We start from the raw sequence: 25,701 nt of genomic DNA, 5'->3' as shown, positions 1-25,701 counted from the left end.
AAGTAGCAAAATTGTATACAAATGCACATGAATAGGTGGGTTAATCCAACCATACAACAAGCTTGCCAATTGGCCAGGTCTACAATATGTCCATTGGGGTCATGTGATTGGACAGAATGGCCCATACTATGTACACATGCGATCAGATGTAGTCATCTAATAATAATCAGACATGCCATGCCAGTTATGGTTATGTGCAACACCCACAGCGTGCAATAAGAAGAAATATTCATTGCTGCTAGGCTTAGTGATTATAATAGAGTTTGGCATTATTATTACACAACCCAGCCCAAATATAAAAATATTAGATGAAGATATTGCAGTAGAAGGGTTGTATGTAATATAAATTCCCTTTGAGACAATCCCCCTAATTCAGTGGTTCACAGACTGTGTGCCGTTGCACCCTGGAGTGCCTCGGGACACTTGCAGGGGTGCCTTGGTTAGGTGGTCCAGGATCGCTTTAAATTATTTATGGTCAATGTAACAGATAAAATCAGTGCTGGTGGCTACCAGTCATGAAATGTGTGCACAGACAGAAGCAAATGCTGTCCCTCACCACATAATTGAACAGAAGGATGACATATAAACACAATTTACTTAATTTATCAATTTTTTTCTACATTTCTTGATAAGAAACTTTTAGCCTGGGGGTGCTTTGAAAACAAATACTGATACTCACGGCGCTCGGATTCATAAAAGTTTGGGAACCTCTGGGCTAATGACTTCCCCCATAATACAGAGCACTGATTCTGCCAACTAATGACCGCTGCACTTTCTATACAAATAAGCACAGTATTGTTGAAACAATGTTCCTTGTATTCACTACGTATCACATAACTTCAACAAATATGTATGTACAGTATGTTTCACTGCATCCCTACATGAAAAAAAAGTTAACACCCCTCCAAATTACAAAGCTTAGATATATCATGATTTTACTACTCTCATTTTAATACACAATTATAAGTTCTTCACTGAATTCAACAGATAATACAATAATTATTATTATTATTATTATTATTATTATTATTGATGATGATGATTATCATCATCATAATACATTTAATGCAGAAAGAGCAACCTCAGCCAGTACTTTGTAACGCTTTGGCTACTCCCACTCCTCCATGCAGAACTCTTCTAGCTCAGAAATATTCACAGGTCTCCTTGCACGTTCTGCATGTTTGAATTCTCTCCAAGATCTTCAATATTATTCCGTGCTGGGGACAGACACACAGTTGCCAACACTCCCTGGATGCCAGAGATCCTCCCTATAATATAGTGGTGATTTCTCTGACTTCATGGAGAGACTAGCAGTCTCCCAGAGGCCGGGCACATATTTATTTTACTTTTTGCTGTGACAACAACCCAGCATGGTGTACAAAACTTAAACACTTGGATCAAAGTGCAGCCTCCTATCATACTGTATGCGCACATTACCCACATTATCTACTGTAGCTGTAATGTAACTTAAACTAGGTACACACCAGAAAGATAAAGGAACAATCCACATTTTTTTTTTTTTTTAACAGCTACAACAATCCAGAGACTGTCCAATTTTCTTTGCACACATTACACAATTATTGTTCCTATAGGATAAATTCCTTAAAGATAGTTGAGGTTATGTTTAGGCGCAATTTGTCAGATGATTTCTGTACACACTGCATTGGCTGCACAACAGCAACTCATCAGGACTGGCAAATGTTGTACCAATCGAGAGCCAATACAGCTGGTTTTGGAACGACCTTGGGCTCTAGGAGCTGTGTACACATTGTGCAATGCTCATTGCAGAGAATTGGTTGTTCAGCTTAATTATTGTACAGTGTGTATATATACATATAAATATTATATTATATGTCACACCCTCTTCAGTGCCACGTGCATGTATTTTTTTTTTTTTGCAATACTCCCAAGATGATTTTTCAGATGTAGGCAAGTAAGCTGTGATGGCCAGGGCCGGATTAACAATGGGGTGGGTGGAGCTGCAGCTCTAGGCCCCCCATTAAAATATGCCCAGACGGTGCTGGTAAACATTGGTAACAAGAAAAAAAATATTTTTCTTCTGTTACCATCAGCATCCGTCCGATACCTGCCTACTCACCCCCACATACACTCCAGCGACACCAGCTACGTTTTAAATGCTTCTCGGTAAAATGCACTCAGTGCACCTCTGGCTTATCGAGTCCAGTTCTAAAGAGGCTATCCACGGCCGAAACTAAAAAGGAGGAGGCAATCCAACTTCCCCCTCACGTTTCCTCTCTCCCTCCTTAGCTTCTCCTCTCTGACGCTGCGGTTGCTGCCGGGGCTCAACGTCACAATGTAGTGACCGGCCGGCCCCGTCGCCAAAACCAGATGACGGGGGACCCGCCGCTGCTGAACCAGGTACACAGTGACGCCAGTACTAGGGAAGAGGGATGGGGGGAGGTACATAGTGCCGCCTGTGCTGAAGGGGGAGGGTAATCGAAGGAACACAGTGATGCCGGTGGTGGTGGTGCTGGGGGGGGGGGGGGGGGGGGGGAGGTAGGAGATGCCAGTATTAACCCTTTCTCTTACTCTGTCTTCCGCCCTTCCCTCTCTCTCTCCCCCCTTCTCTCTTTACCCCTCTTCTCTCTCTCTGTCCCCTTCTCTCTCTGTCCCCTTCTCTCTCTCTCTCTCTCTCTCTCTCCCACCCTTCTCTCTGTCCCCTTCTCTCTCCCCTTCTCTCTTTCCTAACCTTCACTATAGAATTAGGATGCATGAGGGGAGGGTTAGGGGTAGGGTTAGGGTTAGTTTACGGGATCCGGTCTTTAGGTCGACAGTAAGTAGGTTGACACGGTCTAGTTCGACCACTATTGGTCCACAGTAAGTAGGTCGACATGGTTTCTAGGTCGGCATGACAAAAGGTTGACATGAGTTTTTCATATTTTTTTCTTCATTTTTAAAAAATTTTTCATACTTTACGATCCACGTGGAGTACAGTTGGGAACGGTAACCTTGCCCGAAGCATGGCGAGCGAAGCGGTGCACTAATTGGGGTTTCTGGTCACTGTACGGAGAAAACAACACCAAAAAAAAAAAAGTTACAAAAATCATGTTGACCTTTTCTCATGTCAATCTAGAGTCCCTGTCGACCTAGAAACCATGTCTACCTACTTCCTGTCGACCAATAGTGGTCGACCTAGACACTGTCGACCTAAGTCTAATCTACTTAACATACCACACCCTTAGTTTACTTACCAAGAAGTGTTGGTATTCTGACCATCAGCATCCTCACTACCGGGATCCCTTACCCAACCCATAGAGGAGCTCATACAGACATAGGTACATATGGACACAGGAGCACATACAGGCATAGGCACATAAAGACAAAGGAGTCTATTTACTAAGCCTTGGATGGAGATAAATACGATAGAGATAAAGTACCAGCCAATCGGCTCCTAACTGCCATGCCACAGGCTGGGTTTGAAAAATGACAGGTACTGATTGGCTGGTACTTTATCTCCATCAGATTTATCTCTATCCAAGGCTTAGTACATAGGCCCCATAGTGGAGTACATATAGGCATACTATAGCCACATACATAAATAGAGGAGCATATGCAGACATAGGTACATACAGACAGAGGAGCACATACTGACATGGCACATAAAGGCCGAGGAGCACATATAGGCATACTGTAGGACATACATACATACAGGACAACAAATTCTAACTTGCTACTGGAATGACTTTACACCCCTGAATGCCACCCCACAGCACAGTAACACATAAATAGTAATTATCTATTAAAGCAGTTCATAAACATAAAGCATGCCCTGTAAAATGGTCCTGCTTCCAACAGGATGTTATCATGCCACTGGTAAGGTGCAGTAAGGTATCCGGTCTCTAGGTCGACCACACTTAGGTCGACAATGTCTAGGTCGACCACTATTGGTTGACAGTAACTAGGTCGACAGGTCAAAAGGTTGACATGATTTTTTCTCAATTTTTAACTTTTTTGGAACTTTATCATACTTTACGATCCACGTGGACTACGATTGGGAATAGTAACCTGCCCGAAGCATGGCGAGCAAAGCGAGCCATATGAGGGGACACAGTGCACTAACTGGGGTTCCCGCTCACTGTATGGAGAAAACGACACCAAATTAAAAACAAAACTCATGTCAACCTAGAAACCCTGTGACCTAGTTACTAATGGTGGTTGACCTAGACACTGTCGACCCTCCATACCACACCCATGCTGAGGTGCGCTGCTATGCATAGGATGCCCCTAATAACAGAACAACATGTTGCGAGCTATAATAAGGCGCTTTCTGCTTGAAACTAGTATGAATTAAATTACTCTATGTTCTATCTAGACTATTTCATGCCTTTCATGAGTGCTCATTTTGGCAGAACTATCCCAATTACTATACCCCAAAATAAGTGCAGCCTGTTGGTTTCTGAGTGTGACAGATAACATAATATAACTGCTAGGCCTGATCTGGGGCTAGTATTATTTTGGTCCAGTTTTGTTTATCTATTCATGTTGGGAGGTATCTGTTTTGTTATTGGGCATTGCTGTTTTGGGGCCTCATACACAAAAGTTAAATTATATATGCGCAGTTATCACAATTTAAGATACACTGAACTAAGCAGTTATCATTGCAAAATTTGCAGGAAGTTTTTTCTATGCACACCCAGGAGTAGATTTACTAAAGCTTGTAAAACTGAAAAGTGATTGAGATGCTCTTAGTAATTAATCAGATTCTAGCTACCATTTCTCTATTGCAGCCTAGCAAATGATAGCAACCTAACCGATTCTGTCTATGGGCAACACCATCACTTTTCCATTTTAGAAGCTTTAGCAAATCTACCCACAATGTGCTGTCTAATTTTATTGGGAACACTGCAAATCAACATCTAACGGGTCAATTTAATTAGTGTTGAATTGTGGGCAATGCCCACAAAGAGCTGTTGGAATGCTGGCAAGAGCATCCTAAAATAAGAATTTACTTACCGATAATTCTATTTCTCGTAGTCCGTAGTGGATGCTGGGGACTCCGTAAGGACCATGGGGATTAGCGGCTCCGCAGGAGTCTGGGCACAAAAGTAAAGCTTTAGAACCACCTGGTGTGCACTGGCTCCTCCCCCTATGACCCTCCTCCAAGCCTCAGTTAGGATACTGTGCCCGGACGAGCGTACACAATAAGGAAGTATTTTGAATCCCGGGTAAGACTCATACCAGCCACACCAATCACACCGTACAACTCGTGATCTAAACCCAGTTAACAGCATGATAACAGAGGAGCCTCTAGAAAAGATGGCTCACTACAGCAATAACCCGATTTTTTTGGTAACAATAACTATGTACCAGTATTGCAGACAATCCGCACTTGGGATGGGCGCCCAGCATCCACTACGGACTACGAGAAATAGAATTATCGGTAAGTAAATTCTTATTTTCTCTAACGTCCTAAGTGGATGCTGGGGACTCCGTAAGGACCATGGGGATTATACCAAAGCTCCCAAACGGGCGGGAGAGTGCGGATGACTCTGCAGCACCAAATGAGAGAACTCCAGGTCCTCCTCAGCCAGGGTATCAATTTTGTAGAATTTTACAAACGTATTTGCTCCTGACCAAGTAGCTGCTCGGCAAAGTTGTAAAGCCGAGACCCCTCGGGCAGCCGCCCAAGATGAGCCCATCTTCCTTGTGGAGTGGGCATTTACAAATTTTTGGCTGTGGCAGGCCTGCCACAGAATGTGCAAGCTGAATTGTACTACAAATCCAACGAGCAATAGTCTGCTTAGAAGCAGGAGCACCCAGCTTGTTGGGTGCATACAGGATAAACAGCGAGTCAGATTTTCTGACTCCAGCCGTCCTGGAAACATATATTTTCAGGGCCCTGATAACGTCTAGCAACTTGGAGTCCTCCAAGTCCCTAGTAGCCGCAGGCACCACAATAGGTTGGTTCAGGTGAAACGCTGAAACCACCTTAGGGAGAAACTGAGGACGAGTCCTCAATTCCGCCCTGTCCGAATGGAAAATCAGATAAGGGCTTTTACAGGATAAAGCCGCCAATTCTGACACGCGCCTGGCCCAGGCCAGGGCCAACAGCATGACCACTTTCCATGTGAGATATTTTAACTCCACAGATTTAAGTGGTTCAAACCAATGTGACTTTTGGAACCCAAAAACTACATTGAGATCTCAAGGTGCCACTGGAGGCACAAAAGGAGGCTGTATATGCAGTACCCCTTTTACAACGTCTGAACTTCAGGGACTGAAGCTAGTTCTTTTTGGAAGAAAATTGACAGGGCCGAAATTTGAACCTTAATGGACCCCAATTTCAGGCCCATAGACACTCCTGTTTGCAGGAAATGTAGGAATCGACCCAGTTGAATTTCCTCCGTCGGGCCTTACTGGCCTCGCACCACGCAACATATTTTCGCCAAATGCGGTGATAATGTTTTGCGGTTACAGCCTTCCTGGCTTTGATCAGGATAGGGATGACTTGATCCGGAATGCCTTTTTTCCTTCAGGATCCGGCATTCAACCGCCATGCCGTCAAACGCAGCCGCGGTAAGTCTTGGAACAGACAGGGTCCTTGCTGGAGCAGGTCCCTTCTTAGAGGTAGAGGCCACGGATCCTCCGTGAGCATCTCTTGAAGTTCCGGTTACCAAGTCCTTCTTGGCCAATCCGGAGCCACGAATATAGTGCTTACTCCTCTCCATCTTATCAATCTCAGTACCTTGGGTATGAGAGGCAGAAGAGGGAACACATACACTGACTGGTACACCCACGGTGTTACCAGAGCGTCTACAGCTATTGCCTGAGGGTCCCTTGACCTGGCGCAATACCTGTCGAGTTTTTCCCAACGGTTTATAATCATGTGGAAGACTTCTGGGTGAAGTCCCCACTCTCCCGGGTGGAGGTCGTGTCTGCTGAGGAAGTCTGCTTCCCAGTTGTCCACTCCCGGAATTGCTGACAGTGCTATCACATGATTTTCCGCCAAGCGAAGAATCCTTGCAGCTTCTGCCATTGCCCTCCTGCTTCTTGTGCCACCCTGTCTGTTTACGTGGGTGACTGCCGTGATGTTGTCCGACTGGATCAACACCGGCTGACCTTGAAGCAGAGGTCTTGCTAAGCTTAGAGCATTGTAAATGGCCCTTAGCTTAAGGATATTTATGTGAAGTGATGTCTCCAGGCTTGACCATAAGCCCTGGAAATTCCTTCCCTGTGTGACTGCTCCCCAGCCTCGCAGGCTGGCATCCGTGGTCACCAGGACCCAGTCCTGAATGCCGAATCTGCGGCCCTCTAGAAGATGAGCACTCTGCAACCAACACAGGAGGGACACCCTTGTTCTTGGTGACAGGGTTATCCGCTGATGCATCTGAAGATGCGACCCGGACCATTTGTCCAGCAGGTCCCACTGGAAAGTTCTTGCGTGGAATCTGCCGAATGGGATTGCTTCGTAGGAAGCCACCATTTTACCCAGAACCCTTGTGCATTGATGCACTGAGACTTGGCTCGGTTTTAGGAGGTTCCTGACTAGCTCGGTTAACTCCCTGGCTTTCTCCTCCGGGAGAAACACCTTTTTTTCTGGACTGTGTCCAGGATCATCCCTAGGAATAGAAGACGAGTCGTCGGAACCAGCTGCGATTTTGGAATATTGAGAATCCAATCGTGCTGCCGCAACACTACCTGAGATAGTGCTACACCGACCTCCAACTGTTCCCTGGATCTTACCCTTATCAGGGAATCGTCCAAGTAAGGGATAACTAAAATTCCCTTCCTTCGAAGGAATATCATCATTTCGGCCATTACCTTGGTAAAGACCCGGGGTGCCGTGGACCATCCATACGGCAGCGTCTGAACTGATAGTGACAGTTCTGTACCATAAACCTGAGGTACCCTTGGTGAGAAGGGTAAATTTGGACATGAAGGTAAGCATCCTCGATGTCCCGAGACATCATGTAGTCCCCTTCTTCCAGGTTCGCAATCACTGCTCTGAGTGACTCAATCTTGAATTTGAACCTCTGTATGTAAGTGTTCAAAGATTTTAGATTTAGAATCGGTCTCACCGAGCCGTCCGGCTTCGGTACCACAACAGTGTGGAATAATACCCCGTTCCCTGTTGCAGGAGGGGTACCTTGATTATCACCTGCTGGGAATACAGCTTGTGAATGGCTTCCAAAACTGTCTCCCTGTCAGAGGGAGACATCGGTAAAGCCGACTTTAGGAAACGGCGAGGGGGAGACGTCTCGAATTCCAATTTGTACCCCTGAGATATCACTGAAGGATCCAGGGGTCTACTTGCGAGTGAGCCCACTGCGCGCTGAAATTGATTGAGACGGGCCCCCCACCGTGCCCGATTCTGCTTGTAAAGCCCCAGCGTCATACTGAGGGCTTGGCAGAGGCGGGAAAGGGTTTCTGTTCCTGGGAACTGGCTGATTTCTGCAGCCTTTTTCCTCTCCCTCTGTCACGGGGCAGAATGAGGAACCTTTTTCCCGCTTGTCCACGAAAAGACTGCGCCTGATAATACGGCGTCTTCTCATGTTGCTTCCAAATGCCGTTTGAAATCCGCATCACCTGACCACTGTCGTGTCCATAACCCTCTACTGGTAGAAATGGACAACGCACTTAGACTTGATGCCAGTCGGCAAATATTCCGCTGTGCATCACGCATATATAGAAATGCATCTTTTAAATGCTCTATAGGCAAAAATATACTGTCCCTATCTAGGGTATCAATATTTTCAGTCAGGGAATCCGACCACGCCAACCCAGCACTGCACATCCAGGCTGAGGCGATTGCTGGTCGCAGTATAACACCAGTATGTGTGTAAATACATTTTAGGATACCCTCCTGCTTTCTATCAGCAGGATCCTTAAGGGCGGCCATCTCAGGAGAGGGTAGAGCCCTTACAAGCGTGTGAGCGCTTTATCCACCCTAGGGGGTGTTTCCCAACGCACCCTAACCTCTGGCGGGAAAGGATATAATGCCAACAACATTTTAGAAATTATCAGTTGTTATCGGGGGAAACCCACGCATCATCACACACCTCATTTAATTTCTCAGATTCAGGAAAACTACAGGTAGTTTTTCCTCACCGAACATAATACCCCTTTTTGGTGGTACTCGTATTATCAGAAATGTGTAAAACATTTTTCATTGCCTCCATCATGTAACGTGTGGCCCTACTGGAAGTCACATTTGTCTCTTCACCGTCGACACTGGAGTCAGTATCCGTGTCGGCGTCTATATCTGCCATCTGAGGTAACGGGCGCTTTAGAGCCCCTGACGGCCTATGAGACGTCTGGACAGGCACAAGCTGAGTAGCCGGCTGTCTCATGTCAACCACTGTCTTTTATACAGAGCTGACACTGTCACGTAATTCCTTCCAACAGTTCATCCACTCAGGTGTCGACCCCCTAGGGGGTGACATCACTATTACAGGCAATCTGCTCCGTCTCCACATCATTTTTCTCCTCATACATGTCGACACAAACGTACCGACACACAGCACACACACAGGGAATGCTCTGATAGAGGACAGGACCCCACTAGCCCTTTGGGGAGACAGAGGGAGAGTTTGCCAGCACACACCAGAGCGCTATATATATAGCTGCTGTATTGTTTATACTGCGCCTAATTAGTGCCCCCCTCTCTTTTTAACCCTTTCTGTAGTGTAGTGACTGCAGGGGAGAGCCAGGGAGCTTCCCTCCAACGGAGCTGTGAGGGAAAATGGCGCCAGTGTGCTGAGGAGATAGGCTCCGCCCCCTTATCGGCGGCCTTTTCTCCCGTTTTTCTATGTATTCTGGCAGGGGTTAAATGCATCCATATAGCCCAGGAGCTATATGTGATGCATTTTTTGCCATCCAAGGTGTTTTTATTGCGTCTCAGGGCGCCCCCCCCCAGCGCCCTGCACCCTCAGTGACCGGAGTGTGAAGTGTGCTGAGAGCAATGGCGCACAGCTGCAGTGCTGTGCGCTACCTTGTTGAAGACAGGACGTCTTCTGCCGCCGATTTTCCGGACCTCTTCTGTCTCTGTAAGGGGGCCGGCGGCGCGGCTCTGGGACCCATCCATGGCTGGGCCTGTGATCGTCCCTCTGGAGCTAATGTCCAGTAGCCTAAGAAGCCCAATCCACTCTGCACGCAGGTGAGTTCGCTTCTTCTCCCCTTAGTCCCTCGATGCAGTGAGCCTGTTGCCAGCAGGTCTCACTGAAAATAAAAAACCTAAAACTAAACTTTTCACTAAGCAGCTCAGGAGAGCCACCTAGTGTGCACCCTTCTCGTTCGGGCACAAAATCTTAACTGAGGCTTGGAGGAGGGTCATAGGGGGAGGAGCCAGTGCACACCAGGTGGTTCTAAAGCTTTACTTTTGTGCCCAGACTCCTGCGGAGCCGCTAATCCCCATGGTCCTTACGGAGTCCCCAGCATCCACTTAGGACGTTAGAGAAATAACCATAATGTTTGTCACGAGTCATTCCTAAATTGTGACTTACAGGGCTATATATTAAAATACACTGTTTAGGGATAACCATCAGGGGCGTCGGAATAGGGAGGGCAAGGGGGCAGCTTGCCCCCCCCGCAAAGATGAGAGAGGCGCTTATCAGCTATAGCAGAGGAGCGGCAGTCAGGTGAAATACCGCTGCCGGCTGCCACACTTTACAGCTGATGTGCGGCAGCAGCAGCTCCTCCTGCTTCCTCATCACTGACACTGTGTCTCAGCCAGTCACAGGTCCCGACCTCCTCCATGGTGCCACTGCCACCTCCTCCCTAGCAGTGGCTCCGCCCCCTCCCACAGTGGCTCCACTCTCTCTTTTCAGTGGCTCCACCTGGAAATGCCCCTGCACCCACGGAAGATGTAGCAGGAGAGGGGACACAGAGCCTGGCCAGGCCTGCTCTGCCCCAGCCCTACCTGCCCTAATCGGCTCACGGTGGTAATGCCGCGATTTGCGGCTATTTAGGGGGTGGAGCCTAATTCCATGAGTGGCCGCCCCCACAAGAGACCTGTGCTGTACTGCAGTGAGGTAGTCCCTCGCTCTCTCTCTCCCCCCACTCTGCAAAGGATGCGGAGCAGGCTCTCCCTGCTGCTCTACATGAATAGTGCTGCCAGTGCGCCAGTCATGCAGAGGCACCAGCAGCTGTGTGAATATGGTGTGTACTGTGCCAGCTAAGCACTTTATTGGGCTCCTCTTCAGCAGTCACAGACAGTACAGCGGTCAAGCTTCAGCAACCCCCTCCAGCGAGACTGTGGTAAGCTCCGCCCCCTTACACCACTGCAGCTCCTCCTATTGCTGCTGCGTTCGCGCACGCCTTGCTCCTCTGCGGCCGCCATGAAGCCGCCAGAGTCCCACAGCTGCGGTCCCAAACGCATAAGCTCTCCTGGCCCCAAGTAAGTCAACCAATAATACAAGGCAGCCGCGGGCAGAGGCATGTAGCACTGGGGCTGTGCAGCACTACAGGTCACCAGGCTGGTATAGAGCACAGGGACGCAAGTAGCCACGTTAGCTTACCCACTGAGACTCTGGGATTAGCGTGTTCTGTCTCTATCCCCCCTCCCCCGTAATGTCACTCTTTCACCCCCCCCCGTGTTCAGTCACTATTTCACCCCCTCTTGTGTTCTATCCCAGCCATTGTGTAACCCCCCCCTCCTCTGTGTTTTGTCACTACTTCTACCCCCTCTGTGTTCTGCCACTTTTTAACCCCCCCCCCCCCACACCGTGTTGGCACTAATTCCCCCCTCCCTGTGTTCTGTCACCGTTTCATCCCCCCTGTGTTCTGTCACTTTCTCTCCCCCCTCTGTGTTCTGTCCCAGACATTGTGTAACCCCCCTCTTCTGTGTTCTGTCACTGTTTCACCATCCCCTCACGTTTTGTCACTATTTCACTCCCCTCTGTGTTCGGTTGTTGTTTCACCCCACATTGTGTTCTGTCACTATTTCTCCGCTACTTGTGTCCTATCCCAGCCGTTGTGTAAGCCCCCCTCCTCTGTGTTCTATCAGTATTTCACTCCCTTCTGTGTTCTGTCACTGTTTCACCCCCCCCCATCGTGTTCTGTCACCGCTTCACCCCTACTTGTGTTCTATCCCAGCCATTGTGTAACCCCCCCTCTGTATTCTGTCACTATTTTTCCCCCCTCTGTGTTATGCCACTGTTTCACCCCCCGTGTTGTCACTATTTCACCCCCCCCCCCGCGTTCTGTCAGTGTTTCACCCCCCTGTGTTCTGTCACTATTTTACCCCCCTTGAGTTCTATCCCAGCCATTGTGTAACCCCCCCCTCCTCTGTGTTTTGTCACTACTTCTACCCCCTCTGTGTTCTGCCACTTTTTAACCCCCCCCCCCCACCGTGTTGGCACTAATTCCCCCCTCCCTGTGTTCTGTCACCGTTTCATCCCCCCTGTGTTCTGTCACTTTCTCTCCCCCCTCTGTGTTCTGTCCCAGACATTGTGTAACCCCCCTCTTCTGTGTTCTGTCACTGTTTCACCATCCCCTCACGTTTTGTCACTATTTCACTCCCCTCTGTGTTCGGTTGTTGTTTCACCCCACATTGTGTTCTGTCACTATTTCTCCGCTACTTGTGTCCTATCCCAGCTGTTGTGTAAGCCCCCCTCCTCTGTGTTCTATCAGTATTTCACTCCCTTCTGTGTTCTGTCACTGTTTCACCCCCCCCCCATCGTGTTCTGTCACCGCTTCACCCCTACTTGTGTTCTATCCCAGCCATTGTGTAACCCCCCCTCTGTATTCTGTCACTATTTTCCCCCCCTCTGTGTTATGCCACTGTTTCACCCCCCGTGTTGTCACTATTTCACCCCCCCCCCGCGTTCTGTCAGTGTTTCACCCCCCTGTGTTCTGTCACTATTTTACCCCCCTTGAGTTCTATCCCAGCCATTGTGTAACCACCCCTGCACTATGTTCTATTACTATTTCTCCTCCCTGTGTGTGTGTTCTGTCACTGTTTCACCCCCCCCCCCCCCCTCTGTGTTCTGTTGCTGTTTTTCACCACCATCTGTGTCTTGTCCCAGCCAATGGGTCACCCCCCCCCCCCCCACTTTCAGAAATGTGGTAAGGCACAAACTTTTAGTTTGCAGGGGGGTACAGTACACCCTAACACCGGCCCTGCTGACACTGTCTCCCTGTGTCCCCCTCCCCACACTCTCTTCTCTTTGACACTGTCTCCCTCACCCTCTTTCTGACACCATCTCTCTCCCTGGCACGTTCTCTTTTTCTCTCTATCTCTGTGACACTATCTCTCCCTGATGCTGTGTAAATCTCTCTCCTTGGCACTGTCTCTCTCTCCCTCTCTTTGACACTGCCTCTTTCTTTCTCTCACTCTCTAACACTGTCTCTCTCCCTGACACTCTCTCTTCCGACACTGTTTTTCACTCTCTCCCTGGCACTTTCTATCTCTTTCCCTTACACTCTCTGTCTCTCATCTTTCTCTATCTATCTCTCTCTTCTCTTTTGCTCATTCTCTATTTTTCCATGAAACCCTCTCTCCCTTTCTCGCTCCTCTCTCTCTTTCCCCCGAGACCCACTTTGTCTCTCTCACTTTCTCCTGCTCTCCCTAAGGGGAATTACAGTGACAACAGCAGCGGGCAGGGGAGGCCCTTTCAAAAATGTTCAACAAAGTTCTAGTTACGTCCCTGCTTCACACCGTCCTGCATCAGCCGCCTTGTCACTGCCTATCCTCATCGGGTGTGGTATGGTATGCCGCCGGCCGGGCTCCCGGCGACAAGCATACCGGAGCCGGAAGCCCGACCGCCGGCATACCGACAGCGTGGCGAGCGCAAATAAGCCCCTTGCGGGCTCGCTGCGCTCGCCACGCTGCAGGCACGGTGGCGCGCCAAGCTATTTATTCTCCCTCCAGGGGGGTCGTGGACCCCCATGAGGGAGAAAAACTGTCGGTATGCCGGCTGTCGGGATTCCAGCGCCGGCATACTGTGCGCCGAGATCCCGTCAGTCGGCAACCTGAAGACCATCCATCCTTGTCTACCTCCCTCCCACGAACACCAAATTTTTTGCTGGGTTACTGACTACGGCCTGGGAGCCTGCAGGAACCATTGCAGAATCACTGCCTGGCCGGAGAGACAATGCAGCCTCCTCACGGAGACCTCCAGGTACTGTACTGCTCTCCTGGGCACCTCACATTCTGCTGATGATGATATAACTCTCGCTCTCTCTCTCTTCATCTCTCTCTCTCCATGCCTCCATGTAGCTCTCTCTCTCTCTATCCCTCTCTCTTCATTTTTGTTATGAGGTACAACACAGGAGGGGGCGACATTTAGCAACTTAGGGGCGCCAAACGGAAATTATATCTTGCCCCCCCCCAACTTAAAAACGTTCTGACGCCCCTGATAACTATATACGCTGCTGATGTGTGCACATCGCCGGCTTCGCACCTAATTGTCCTGCATCACCCCTAAGTCTGAAAAGGGTTATTACCAAACAATATCACTTTACTGCGTCATACAGTACATGTAAATACAGTCAGATATCGTAAGGTATAGAAACGTGTACACTTCTGTGAAGATTACAAAAAACTTTATATAGGATAAACTTGTATTGTATGCTGAGTGAGTGTCACTTAAATGTCTACCTTCAATACTGCAAACTTGAAGTACTGCTCTAGGAGACAGAAGGTAATAGCAGCTCCTTATAGCTCAGCAAGGAGACTGCTTGTGAAAACTATCACCACCACAGTCACAGAATCACAAGTAAACTTCAAATGATCGTCACCTAATTGGTGCAATTTAAATAGTTGTCTGTGTACACTGGTATTTTGGGTTTTGCAAGCTGCATACTTGCTCTGTGAAATTACATTTTCACTTTGTCCACTGCCATTTACAGTGTATAAGCAACACATAAAACTGCAATTTCATAACTTGGTTATTTTTAAACATTATTTACTATTTTACAACTATCACACTCACTGATCACATACTATTTATAAAGGGTTAAACTTAAAACATAAGCCCGAGCTCCGTAGAAATCATAAACTACTTTACAGAATAACATCTATGGAACCCATACATGCAAGTATGAAACTTGCTCAAATAAGCTTACACTCTAAAGCTGCTAAACACACACAAAACACGATGTGCTAAGGAGAGAAATAGTAAAAGGATAACTTTCAACCTCACTGTTACTACTGCCCCTGCAGCAGCTCAGTAGCACAGCCATGACTGAAATATACAGTCAAGTGCTGCAGAAATGTCAGTCCAATAGATAGCTGCCATCCATGCCTCATGGTTTAGCTATAGAAACTATAAATCCTGGTTGGGTATGAAAGCAGAGACACATACAGTACCTTTCTATGTTTTCACTCCTCAGTCCAGAGCTCAGTGTGAAGAAAGCATCCTCTGACAAACACTACAGGCTCTGTTTCCCAGTAGTGCGGTACTGAGCAATCTCTCCCTTCTCAGAGAGGTTTCATCGTTGGCCTGTATATGCTGTAGGTGAGTAAGCAGCTGAGAAAACTCCTGCTTGCCAAAACACTCCACTCTCTTGTGACATGCCAGGAATTTCCATCTTATTAAAATGAGCACCTCGTGCAAGGAGGAGTTGTATAGGGGGAGTAAGGAACCAAAGAGGCCTAGTCGTCTTCAATTTCCTGAAATGTAGCTGACATCTCACCCTGAACTCTTTATGTGACTCCCCAAGATTGCTCCTTTCAATACCAGCATGAAATATTGCTCATTTAGGGCAGTGGCATACAGGTGTTTTTCCAGCTTCAGAAGCATAATATGTATAGCATTTTATTGCAGATGCATGACGGTGTCTGCTTAAATAAAAAGGATTTCACACAGAGATCGTTGCAATTGAGAACTCTGGAAACTTGTTTAAAACTCTGCTGATAAGAGTTGTAAAAACTTGCTCTACTTATAAAAGCTTATGTGACATGCTTATGGGTGACAGATTTCAGTTTGGTGCTATTAGATGCTGCATTTGAAGTGCCCATGTGTCACAGTCATGACGGTGCAACGCAGCTGAGCAAGTCTTTCATTATGCCAGGGGCACCTGGGTCTAGGTGCACTATGGACTTCAAAACAGCCCGTTAATCCAAGACATTAAGGGGTCTATTCATGCAGCAGTGAAAAGCCCTGTTTTGCGTTAAACAGGGCTTTTCTCTGCTTACCGCAATTCACAGAGCCGGTTACCGTGGAGAAGTCTCTGACTTCTCCAGCGGTACCCCCGCTCTGTGCCTGAATCACTTCACCATACCTTTGTATGGTGAGTGCGATTCATGAAGGTGCGGAAAGCTTTCCGCTTCTCCATGGAGTTCAGGTTCGCCATCTGAGGACGGCGTAACCTGAACTGTAATGCGGAGACGTCAGGGAAGCTCAATGCTTCCCTGATCGCTGCTCGGCACCTCGCGCTGGCTCCACCCCCCGACCTCCCAGCAACCACTGCGGCCTGCCGGGAGGTCATCAAGCTGCGCATGTGCAAAGGGACCCGCCGCTGGACCCCGCGCATCGCAGGGAGGGACCGCTGGAGTAGACCTCACCGCAGGAGCCCCAGACACCGCAGCGCATCGTCGGAAGGGTGAGTATACATGAATTGCTACTTATCACAGCTATACATCGCATCGAAGAGATGCGATGTATAGTGATAAGTAGCAATTATGTTTTCGTTTTCTACATAAATAGACCCCTTAGGGTCTACGAAAACATAATTGCTACTTATCACTATACATCGCATCTCTTCGATGCGATGTATAGCTGTGATAAGTAGCAATTCATGTATACTCACCCTTCCGACGATGCGCTGCGGTGTCTGGGGCTCCTGCGGTGAGGTCTTCTCCAGCGGTCCCTCCCTGCGATGCGCGGAGTCCAGCGGCGGGTCCCTTTGCGCATGCGCAGCTTGATGACCTCCCGGCAGGCCGCAGTGGTTGCTGGGAGGTCGGGGGGCGGAGCCAGCACGAGGTGCCGAGCAGCGATCAGGGAAGCACTGAGCTTCCTTGACGTCTCCGCACTACAGTTCAGGTTACGCCGTCCTGAGATGGCGAACCTGAACTCCATGGAGAAGCGGAAAGCAGAGCTTTCCGCACCTTCATGAATCGCACTCACCATACAAAGGTATGGTGATGCGATTCAGGCACAGAGCGGGGGTACCGCTGGAGAAGTCAGAGACTTCTCCACGGTAACCGGCTCTGTGAATTGTGGTAAGCAGAGAAAAGCCCTGTTTAACGCAAAACAGGGCTTTTCACTGCTGCATGAATAGACCCCTAAATCACCTGGAAGGCTGATTGCATCTGCTACCAGAGGAGGATAAATGGTCTACAGTAAGGCTTCCAAAATCCTCTCTCATCCATTATCAAGTAGCAGTCATTAAAAATAGGATTTATTATACATGATATCTTCTTGCTATTAAGTTATGGAAGTTCTCTGATACAGCTGGAGAGGTGGCGGAGGAACAGGATTATTATCTTCAACTGCCCTAAAATAGCAATAGTGTTTTCGGTATTATCAGTGATTTTACGAAAGTTTCTATCTCTAAAAAGCCTTCGTTCTTTCTTCTAGATAGAACACTAGAGATTTTCGACAAATATGCCGATAAATTATCTATTCAAATTCTCAGCGCGGCCATATGCTTGATCGCTATCTGATGAAAGAGTCTGGACACTCATTTGCGGCATCATTTGAAGGATATGCCTCCAGTACATTTATACAGAATGTAAGTAAATATGGGTAAGAACATATTTGATGATGGCAGTATGGATGGTGTAATGGTTACTGCCTCACAGCACTGAGGCAATGGGTTCAATTCCCACCATGGCGCTAACTGTGTGGAGTTTGTATATTCCCCCCGTACTTGCGTGGGTTTCCTCCGGGTACTCCGGTTTTCTCCCACAATCCAAAAATATACTGGTAGGTTAATTGGCTCCCAACAAAAAATTAATCATGGCGTTAATGTGTGTGTGTGTACATGTGGTAGGGAATATAGATTGTAAATTCCACTGGGAAAGGGACTGATGTGAATGGGCAAATAATCTCTGTACAGCGCTGCGGAATATGTGTGCGCTATATAAATAACTGGTAATAAATAAATACATAAATAAATAAATGTGTGAAAGCATTGGAATTTATTACATACTGGAACCAGGTCCCTGTCACTACAAGTATTCTGTATTAAACTATTCAAAAAAAGTTTTGAGATAATACTAAAAAATAATATAGAACAGAAACATGGATAAGATTTTCTAGACACACCACAGACTATACAGATCATACAGGGGGCATTAGGATGAGCTGTTTTGCTAGAGGCAAAATCCATGTGTCTAGCACCTGAATCCAGACAATAGGGATTCCCCGAGGGAGCATCACCTGGTGTTGTCTACAGAATGGGAGGGAGAAGTATGAGCACCCATTAATGATTAGTCTGTGTGCTGACTGTACTTCATTTAGATCAGCTTTATGCATTAACGCTTGGAGAATGATAAAGTGGAGAGAGATAAACTACCAACCAATCAGCACCTCATTTTTCAAACACAGAGGTCTATTTACTAAGCCTTGGATGGAGATAAAGTGGACGGAGATAAAGTACCAGCCAGTCAACTCCTGTCATTTTTCAAACACAGCCTGTGACATGACAACTAGTAGCTGATTGGATGGCACTTTATCTCCGCCCAAGGCTTAGTATATAGACCCCACAGTCTGTAACATGGCAGTTAGAAGCGGATTGGCTGGTACTTTGGGGCTAATTCAGACCTGATCGCTACCAAGCGATTTTTGCACTGCTGCGATCAGATAGTCGCCGCCTTTTAGTTGTGCAAGTGTGCGAACGCATGTGTAGCAGAGCTGTACAAACAGATTTTGTGCAGTCTCTGCGCAGCCCTGGACTTACTCAGCCGCTGCGATCACATCAGCCTGTCCGGGACCGGAATTGACGTCAGGAACCCTCCCTGCAAACGCATGGGCACGCCTGCGTTTTTCCAGACACTCCCTGAAAACGGTCAGTTGACACCCACAAACGCCTTCTTCCTATCAATCTCGGATCCGTTGCACAAACCTATCGCTGAGCGGCGATCCGCTTTGTACCCGTGCAACGCGCCTGCGCAGTGCGGTGCATAGCAGCGATCACGATCAGGTCTGAACTACCCCCTTTATTCCAAGGGCTGATGCATATGCTCCAATATGAGTCTTCATCTGAAAGACTAATGCCTAATGGATCAAAAATGGTTTTGAAGTGTAAAAAAAACCCCAAAAACAACCAACTGCAATAAAACAAAATTAATGTAAATAAGACAGTGTGTCTGCATTACTACAAATTGCTGTGTTTTTCTTCAAGTGTACAGCAAGGCATAAAATAAAACCATTTTTTTCGGAAGCAGTTCACGTTAAACAAAATACCAACATTATTACTTTAACATTTATGATTGGTGATAAATACCATGAAACTTACAGACTAAACTGTACATGCATAGACTGCCATCCAAAAGTCTGAGACCTCCCACCTACAAAATGTTAAAAGCTTTTCTCAGTTTAATTCTATGTAATGTCAATGTTTAACACAGCCCTGTATTGCCTTCTCTGCTCTGCAAATTCCTAAGGGTAGATTTATTCCCATTCTGCAAAGAATCCCTTCTTCAAAGCAGTCTTATGCAGAAGGTTCTTACTCTGTAATTTAGATTTATGGAGTTATTCATAGAGATATTTTGCAGAACAGAGACTCTAAACAGGTCTATAGGTTTAATTAATGGGATGAAATAAATAAGAGTAATGGGTAGTCAAATATGTACTAACTATACCATACAAATCCTGGTTGCAGAACATCTACAGATAGAATGGATGATGTACAATCCAGTGAAGGTATATATACCATCAGAGGCGTAACTCTGGGAGGCAACGGAGGCATCTGCCGCCGGGCTCCTGCTGTGAAGGGGGCACCTCTCCTCCCATTCTGTTACATCATTGAATAAAGTTAATTGATAGCTGCCGCTATCTTTTGAGTGGCAGACTTCCACACTGGTCCCTGCACCTTACAAATCACACCCTTTTTATTATACTGTAGATACACATTTTTCAAGTGTCATACCCAGGATTAGAAACCATGACCTATTACACTGGAAGCAGACACCTTATGATGAAAGTATTTGCTCCTGTATAGGAAATATGAGAATTCTAACTATATTAAGTTACTTCTCTGACAATTAAACGCAACTTCATATAATTATAATTCTCATGCTTCCTGCACAGGAGCAAATAGCTCCATCAGTAAAGTGTCTGCTGTCAGTATAACAGGTCATGGGTTCTAGTCCTGGGTATGAATGCTAGGAAATGTGTACTTTAAAATAAAAGACAATGAAATGTATATATACAGTACAGGTTGAGTATCCCTTATCCAAAATGCTTGGGACCAGAGGTATTTTGGATATCGGATTTTTCCGTATTTTGGAATAATTGCATACCATAATGAGATATCATGGCAATGGGACCTAAATCTAAGCACAGAATGCATTTATGTTTTATATGCACCTTATACACACAGCCTGAAGGTAATTTTAGCCAATATTTTTTATAACTTTGTGCATTAAACAAAGTGTGTCTACATTCACACAATTCATTTATGTTTCATATACACCTTATATACACAGTCTGAAGGTCATTTAATACAATATTTTTAATAACTGTGTATTAAACAAAGTTTGTGTACATTGAGCCATCAGAAAACAAAAGTTTCACTATCTCACTCTCGCTCAAAAAAGTCCGTATTTCGGAATATTCCGTATTTCGGATATTTGGATATGGGATACTCAACCTGTATATACATTTTCTTCAGAACACTCTATACACACACACACACACACACACTTATATTCATTCATACATATATTTATCTAAATATGGGGGAGGGGCAGCAATATTTATCTTGCCTCCGGGCAACTGGGACGAACTTATGCCACTGTATACCATAGAATTCAGTTAAAAAGGGGTGTGCAAGGCAGAAAAATAACGGTTGAATGGCTGCTCATTAGAAAATCATTGTTAAATGAAAAATAAATGTACTAGCTGGAATAGAGTGTGTATAAAGGTTTCCTTGTATTACATATGCTGACACCAACAAAACTCTGGCAAGTGTTCCAACCACAGGAAATTCTTACTCACAGGAGCCCAAAGCCCACCGATTGAAGAGCGACGGAAACCAGGAGGGAGGAGAAAATCCACAGTGTGCACAGCACAAAGCTGCCTATTCACTGTGCTGCTACGTGTATGTAGTTACCTGTTCCACTGCACCTCTAGGAAATTAGTAGCTACAAGCCAACTCATTGCAAGTCAGAGAGAGTCTGCAGAATACTAACATCACATAAGCTAACCTAATACCTCCGCTTATCAGTAATAAAAGCCATGACTATCAATGACACACCTCTCTAATCAAAACATAATAAATAATTTCAGGGCCCAAGGGAAAAGTCTGGTAGCATATCACTGCAATGATGACGTTAAACTAAATCCTCACATGACAGAAATAAGGATTCAATGATGCCCCATCAGCAGGGTAATATATCTAGTCGTCAAATCCCAAAATTACATATGCAGAGTTTATTTAAAGCTGTACTGCCACCATATGCTGAACCCGTACTGCCATCTAAGTCCCTCCACAGCACCATTCAGGTCCAGTTTCTAGTTTGATAATGCAAAGATACTCAAAGCAAGCCTACTGCAAAGGCACTAGTAGTAACCAGCTCCATTTGAGCCCTGCCCCAATCACAAAGCCACACATCTTCGTTCTCTTGAACGGCCGATATATCGCGGGTCCGTCGGCCAGTGTGTACGGCCGATAACGTCTGTGAACTCCGTCGTTCACAGACGTATCGCTTCGGCCCCGCAGCACAGCCGACGGCCTATATATCTACCGATATATTGGCGCGTCACTGTGTGTGTGTACGGGCGATCGGCCGACCGCCCGTACACATGCTGCGGCGGCCGGTGGTGATTGACAGCTGAACTGGGCGGGCGTGTGCACAGGCCCGCCCAGTTCATGACGTCAGTCCCCGACGGATCGGGCAGTGTGAATGCACAGCACACTGCCCGATCCGTCCACAGATATATCTGCCGATCAATTGATAGGCCAATATATCTTCCAGTGTGTACCCACCTTTACTCTTCTGCTGCAGACAGATGTTGCCTTGCTTTTTGACAGGTATACAATGTAACAATGCCTGCAGATACATGAATATCCTATCCCTGGTACAATCCTGGACCAGCCCAACAGGACCCTTAAGACCTTTTCAGTGCTACTGCCCTGAAATAGAACTTGTAGATGACCGATGTGATCCCGCTATTTTAAAGAATAAATATTTGCTATTTACACAAATTTGCTGTAACACATAACCAGAAAGGAACCAAATTGTACAAGAGATTTGAAAATGAACATAAATACCCGATTTACTGTACAGTACAGCACATTTCTGCACATGAACCTATTTTGACAAAGATGACTGACTGTACTATAGCAAGTCAGCTATAGACAAAGATATTAGCTTTGGGTCACCCTCATTTGAAAAAGGGAAGGCCAATTGCAGGGTGGGCAGTGCACACAGGTCCCCAAGCCAGGAGGGCCCATGGCAACCACACTGCACCCAGCATCTATCTGGCCCAGTTCTCACAAGTGCTACTTCGTTTGGGGTAAGAATTGTAAAATCCAGAGGACCAGGGAGCCCTACCATATCAGTCTTTGGCTCCGGCCCCCACCTCCTACACTCTGTCACTATCAGACTGCAGTCTGTTGCTCCAGTCCCCAGAGTGAAGCAGAGTATACACTATGCAATTATTGGGCCAATAAGATGATCATTGGATAGCGTGTATGCAGGAGCTTTAGCCAAAAACGGCTTCTAAAAACTCCTGCAACATTCAGATTTGGAAGTTGGCGTGACGTATGTCGTTGTAGAAAAAAATATTTATTTTATTTGGATAAAAAATAACATACATACATACATATATATATATATATATATATATATATATATATATATATATATATATATACACATATATACATACATACATACATACATATACACACACATACATACATACATATATATACACATATACACACACACTATATATATATATATATATATATATATATATATATATATATATATATATATATATATGTACCAAGCCATAGTGGAATTGAAGAAATGTAATCATGAACATATGCTGAGTTAGTTTGTTGCTTACAGGCATTAAGGGGTTGAGCTCACCGTGCACTGATCATGCAGCAGACCAGCCAAGGACAGCTGAAGAACCGACTGCCAGATACTTAGTGTGTGATACTCAATGTATGGAGGCGATTGCCATTCACAGCCTGAAGTCACAGTTGCCTACCCTCCTGCATACTGCGGGAGACTCCCAATTGATGGTGGAGTCTCCCGCTGCCCTGCAAAGCTCAACCAAACCCTGGATTCCCCACTGTCCCGTGGGGAATAGCCTGGGTGCAACGGGGAAAGAGCCTGCAGAGAGGAGCAATAAAGGACAGAGGCAGCCTCACACTAACCTCCAGACAGATGCTCTGCTGGTAGATGCTAGAACCAAGGTGGTCATTCCGACCTGATAGCACGCTAGCTATTTTTATCTTACGTCCTAGAGGATGCTGGGGACTCCGTAAGGACCATGGGGTATAGACGGGCTCCGCAAGAGACATGGGTCCCGCTGGCACCTGTAGTCCACCTGCAAAGAATAGTAATATTGTTCTTTACAGGTGGCCTACAGGTCCCAGCAAGCCTGCCCCAGCATGCTGGCACTTGGAGAACCACAAGTGCCAGCATGCCCGGACATAAAGGGCCCGCTGGCACCTGTAGTCCACCTGTAAAGAAAATATTAAAATAAAACACCACACGGTCTTAAAAATAAGTTTTATTAAACTGGATCTTCACCTGGGGGCGGCGGCCTTTAAGCTCTTTTGCGTGGCCGCCGCCTTCCCAGGGCTTCCTGCGTCTTCACATGGTGGGCGGCGGCTGCTAAGCTCTTTTGCATAGCCGCCGCCCATCCAGGACTTCCGGCGTCTTCTTTCTTCAAGAGCTCTTCACAGCTCCTCCTCCGCCGTTGGGCTGACGCTCCTCTGCCTTGCGCTGACGCTCCTCTGCCTTGCGCTGACTTATATAAGTCAGCCGGAGGGGGGCGGGGTGATGACGTGGCGAGCCGTGATTGGCTCGTGGCGGCCATCTTGAATTTCAAAAATGACGATAAGACGCCATTTTTGAAACTGGTACCGCTCCGCTGCCAAACTCTGCAGGCTAAAGGTAAACCTCCGCCGCCCGCACCGCCGCCGCAACCCGCCGCCCGCTCCACCGCCGCCCGCACCACCGCCGCATCCAGCCGCCCGCACCTCCTCCGCCAGCGTCGCCCACACAGTGATTGACAGCGGATCCAGTGACGGATCCGCTGGCCAATCACTGTGGCCTCACTGACAGGGACGTGCTTTCATAGGTTGAAAGCACGTCCCTGTATGAAAGCGGCACCTCTAATGGTGCCGCTTTCCCATATATTTTCAATGGGCTTTTACTGCCCATGGCTAGTCCCCGCCCCCCGCTCCCATACCATTCCCCAGAGACAACGGGAGGCACCACGATCGGTGCCTCCCAAACACATAAGGAGGGGAGCAATGATAAGAATATTAAGAGGATACATATGACACAGAATATGTGTCATATGCATCTTCTTTGTATTATCTTAATCATTAATGACAGGGGAGGCACTGCCTCCCCTGACTTACATGTATCTGGCACTGCTGGGGTGGGGCATTGTTTGTGTATCTGGCACTGCTGGGGGGGGGGCATTGTTTGTGTATCTGGCACTGCTGGGGGGGGGCATTGTTTGTGTATCTGGCACTGCTGGGGGGGGGGCATTGTTCGTGTATCTGGCACTGCGCAGGGAGGAATTACTATTGTGAGGCCACACCCACTTTTCTGGGCCCACACCCACTTTCACAGGAATGCGTGCGCATTGGGGGGAGGGGGTAACTGTTCCAGAGGTCTTATTTTTCGATAATAGCTCACCCTCCGATTAAGGTTGGAGACCACTGCGCTAGTTAATTAAGATTTCATTAAAACGTGATTCTAAAATATTTTAGATATTCCCATTAAAATATAGCAATTGGATACTTTATACCCCTATTCCATGTGAGCCTAAGTATATACTTCTCCCTATGGTCCTCCCTACGTTGTCTAGGCACCATAATAAACTAATATACCTTATAGTTACTACCACAACTTGCCAGATAGCTGCAAATTGGAAATGATTTGCTCTCTAATCTCTGCAGTCTATGTTACCCACATCTGGTACATTTATTGCATGGAGTATATGATTAGCATTATTATTAACTCCTCTAAATCATTTCACAAAATAGAGAGCCCTTGGTTAGCCTCCCAAAATGCCCCCTCCCCATTGTACATACCGACTTACTCATACTCCCAGCCTAAAGACCCCCCCCCCCCCCCACTCCCTCAATTGGTTCTCCGCTATCTCTTCTTTTCATGCGGTAATTCTCTTTTTTCTTTTCTACAATGTGCCACACTGTTGTATGTGAAGGGAGTTTTCTTTCCTCACGCTCTGTGATATATCTTACAAATGGATCACGATTTTGTTTATATCTGCATGGACCTAATATTTACATCTCCCATGTATTTGCCAATTGTATTTGTTTTTGTTATTCACTGTGATCTGCTGCTAAAATGTATTTAAAAAAAGATAGCAACTGGATGTATGTATGATTTGTATTTATAAAAATCTT

At 46.7% G+C, this 25,701-nt stretch overlaps 1 protein-coding gene and 1 long non-coding RNA gene across 5 annotated transcripts in view; one reads left to right on the top strand and one right to left on the bottom strand.

Moving 5' to 3' along the window:
* The window catches only part of LOC134948915 (ligand of Numb protein X 2-like), a 136,211-nt gene that overhangs the window by 97,808 nt on the left and 12,702 nt on the right, over window positions 1-25,701 (bottom strand). For 2 of the 4 annotated variants that reach the window (XM_063937195.1, XM_063937194.1), the window contains exon 2: window positions 2,933-3,021. The exons of the other annotated variants lie outside the window; for them this stretch is intronic. The gene's annotated coding sequence lies outside the window, so the exon portion shown is untranslated. The remainder of the gene's footprint in view (window positions 1-2,932; window positions 3,022-25,701) is intronic. 4 annotated transcript variants of the gene reach the window in all.
* LOC134947697 (uncharacterized) lies at window positions 11,271-21,658 on the top strand. Its single transcript, XR_010182703.1, has 3 exons — window positions 11,271-11,356; window positions 17,484-17,637; window positions 21,071-21,658. It is a non-coding gene; the product is annotated as an uncharacterized LOC134947697 (long non-coding RNA).

The sequence above is a fragment of the Pseudophryne corroboree genome, chromosome 8 (assembly GCF_028390025.1).
Source record: "Pseudophryne corroboree isolate aPseCor3 chromosome 8, aPseCor3.hap2, whole genome shotgun sequence".
Lineage (NCBI taxonomy): Eukaryota > Metazoa > Chordata > Amphibia > Anura > Myobatrachidae > Pseudophryne > Pseudophryne corroboree.
The sequence above is the reverse complement of the archived record's forward strand: the minus strand, read 5'-3'. Positions and strand labels throughout refer to the sequence as shown.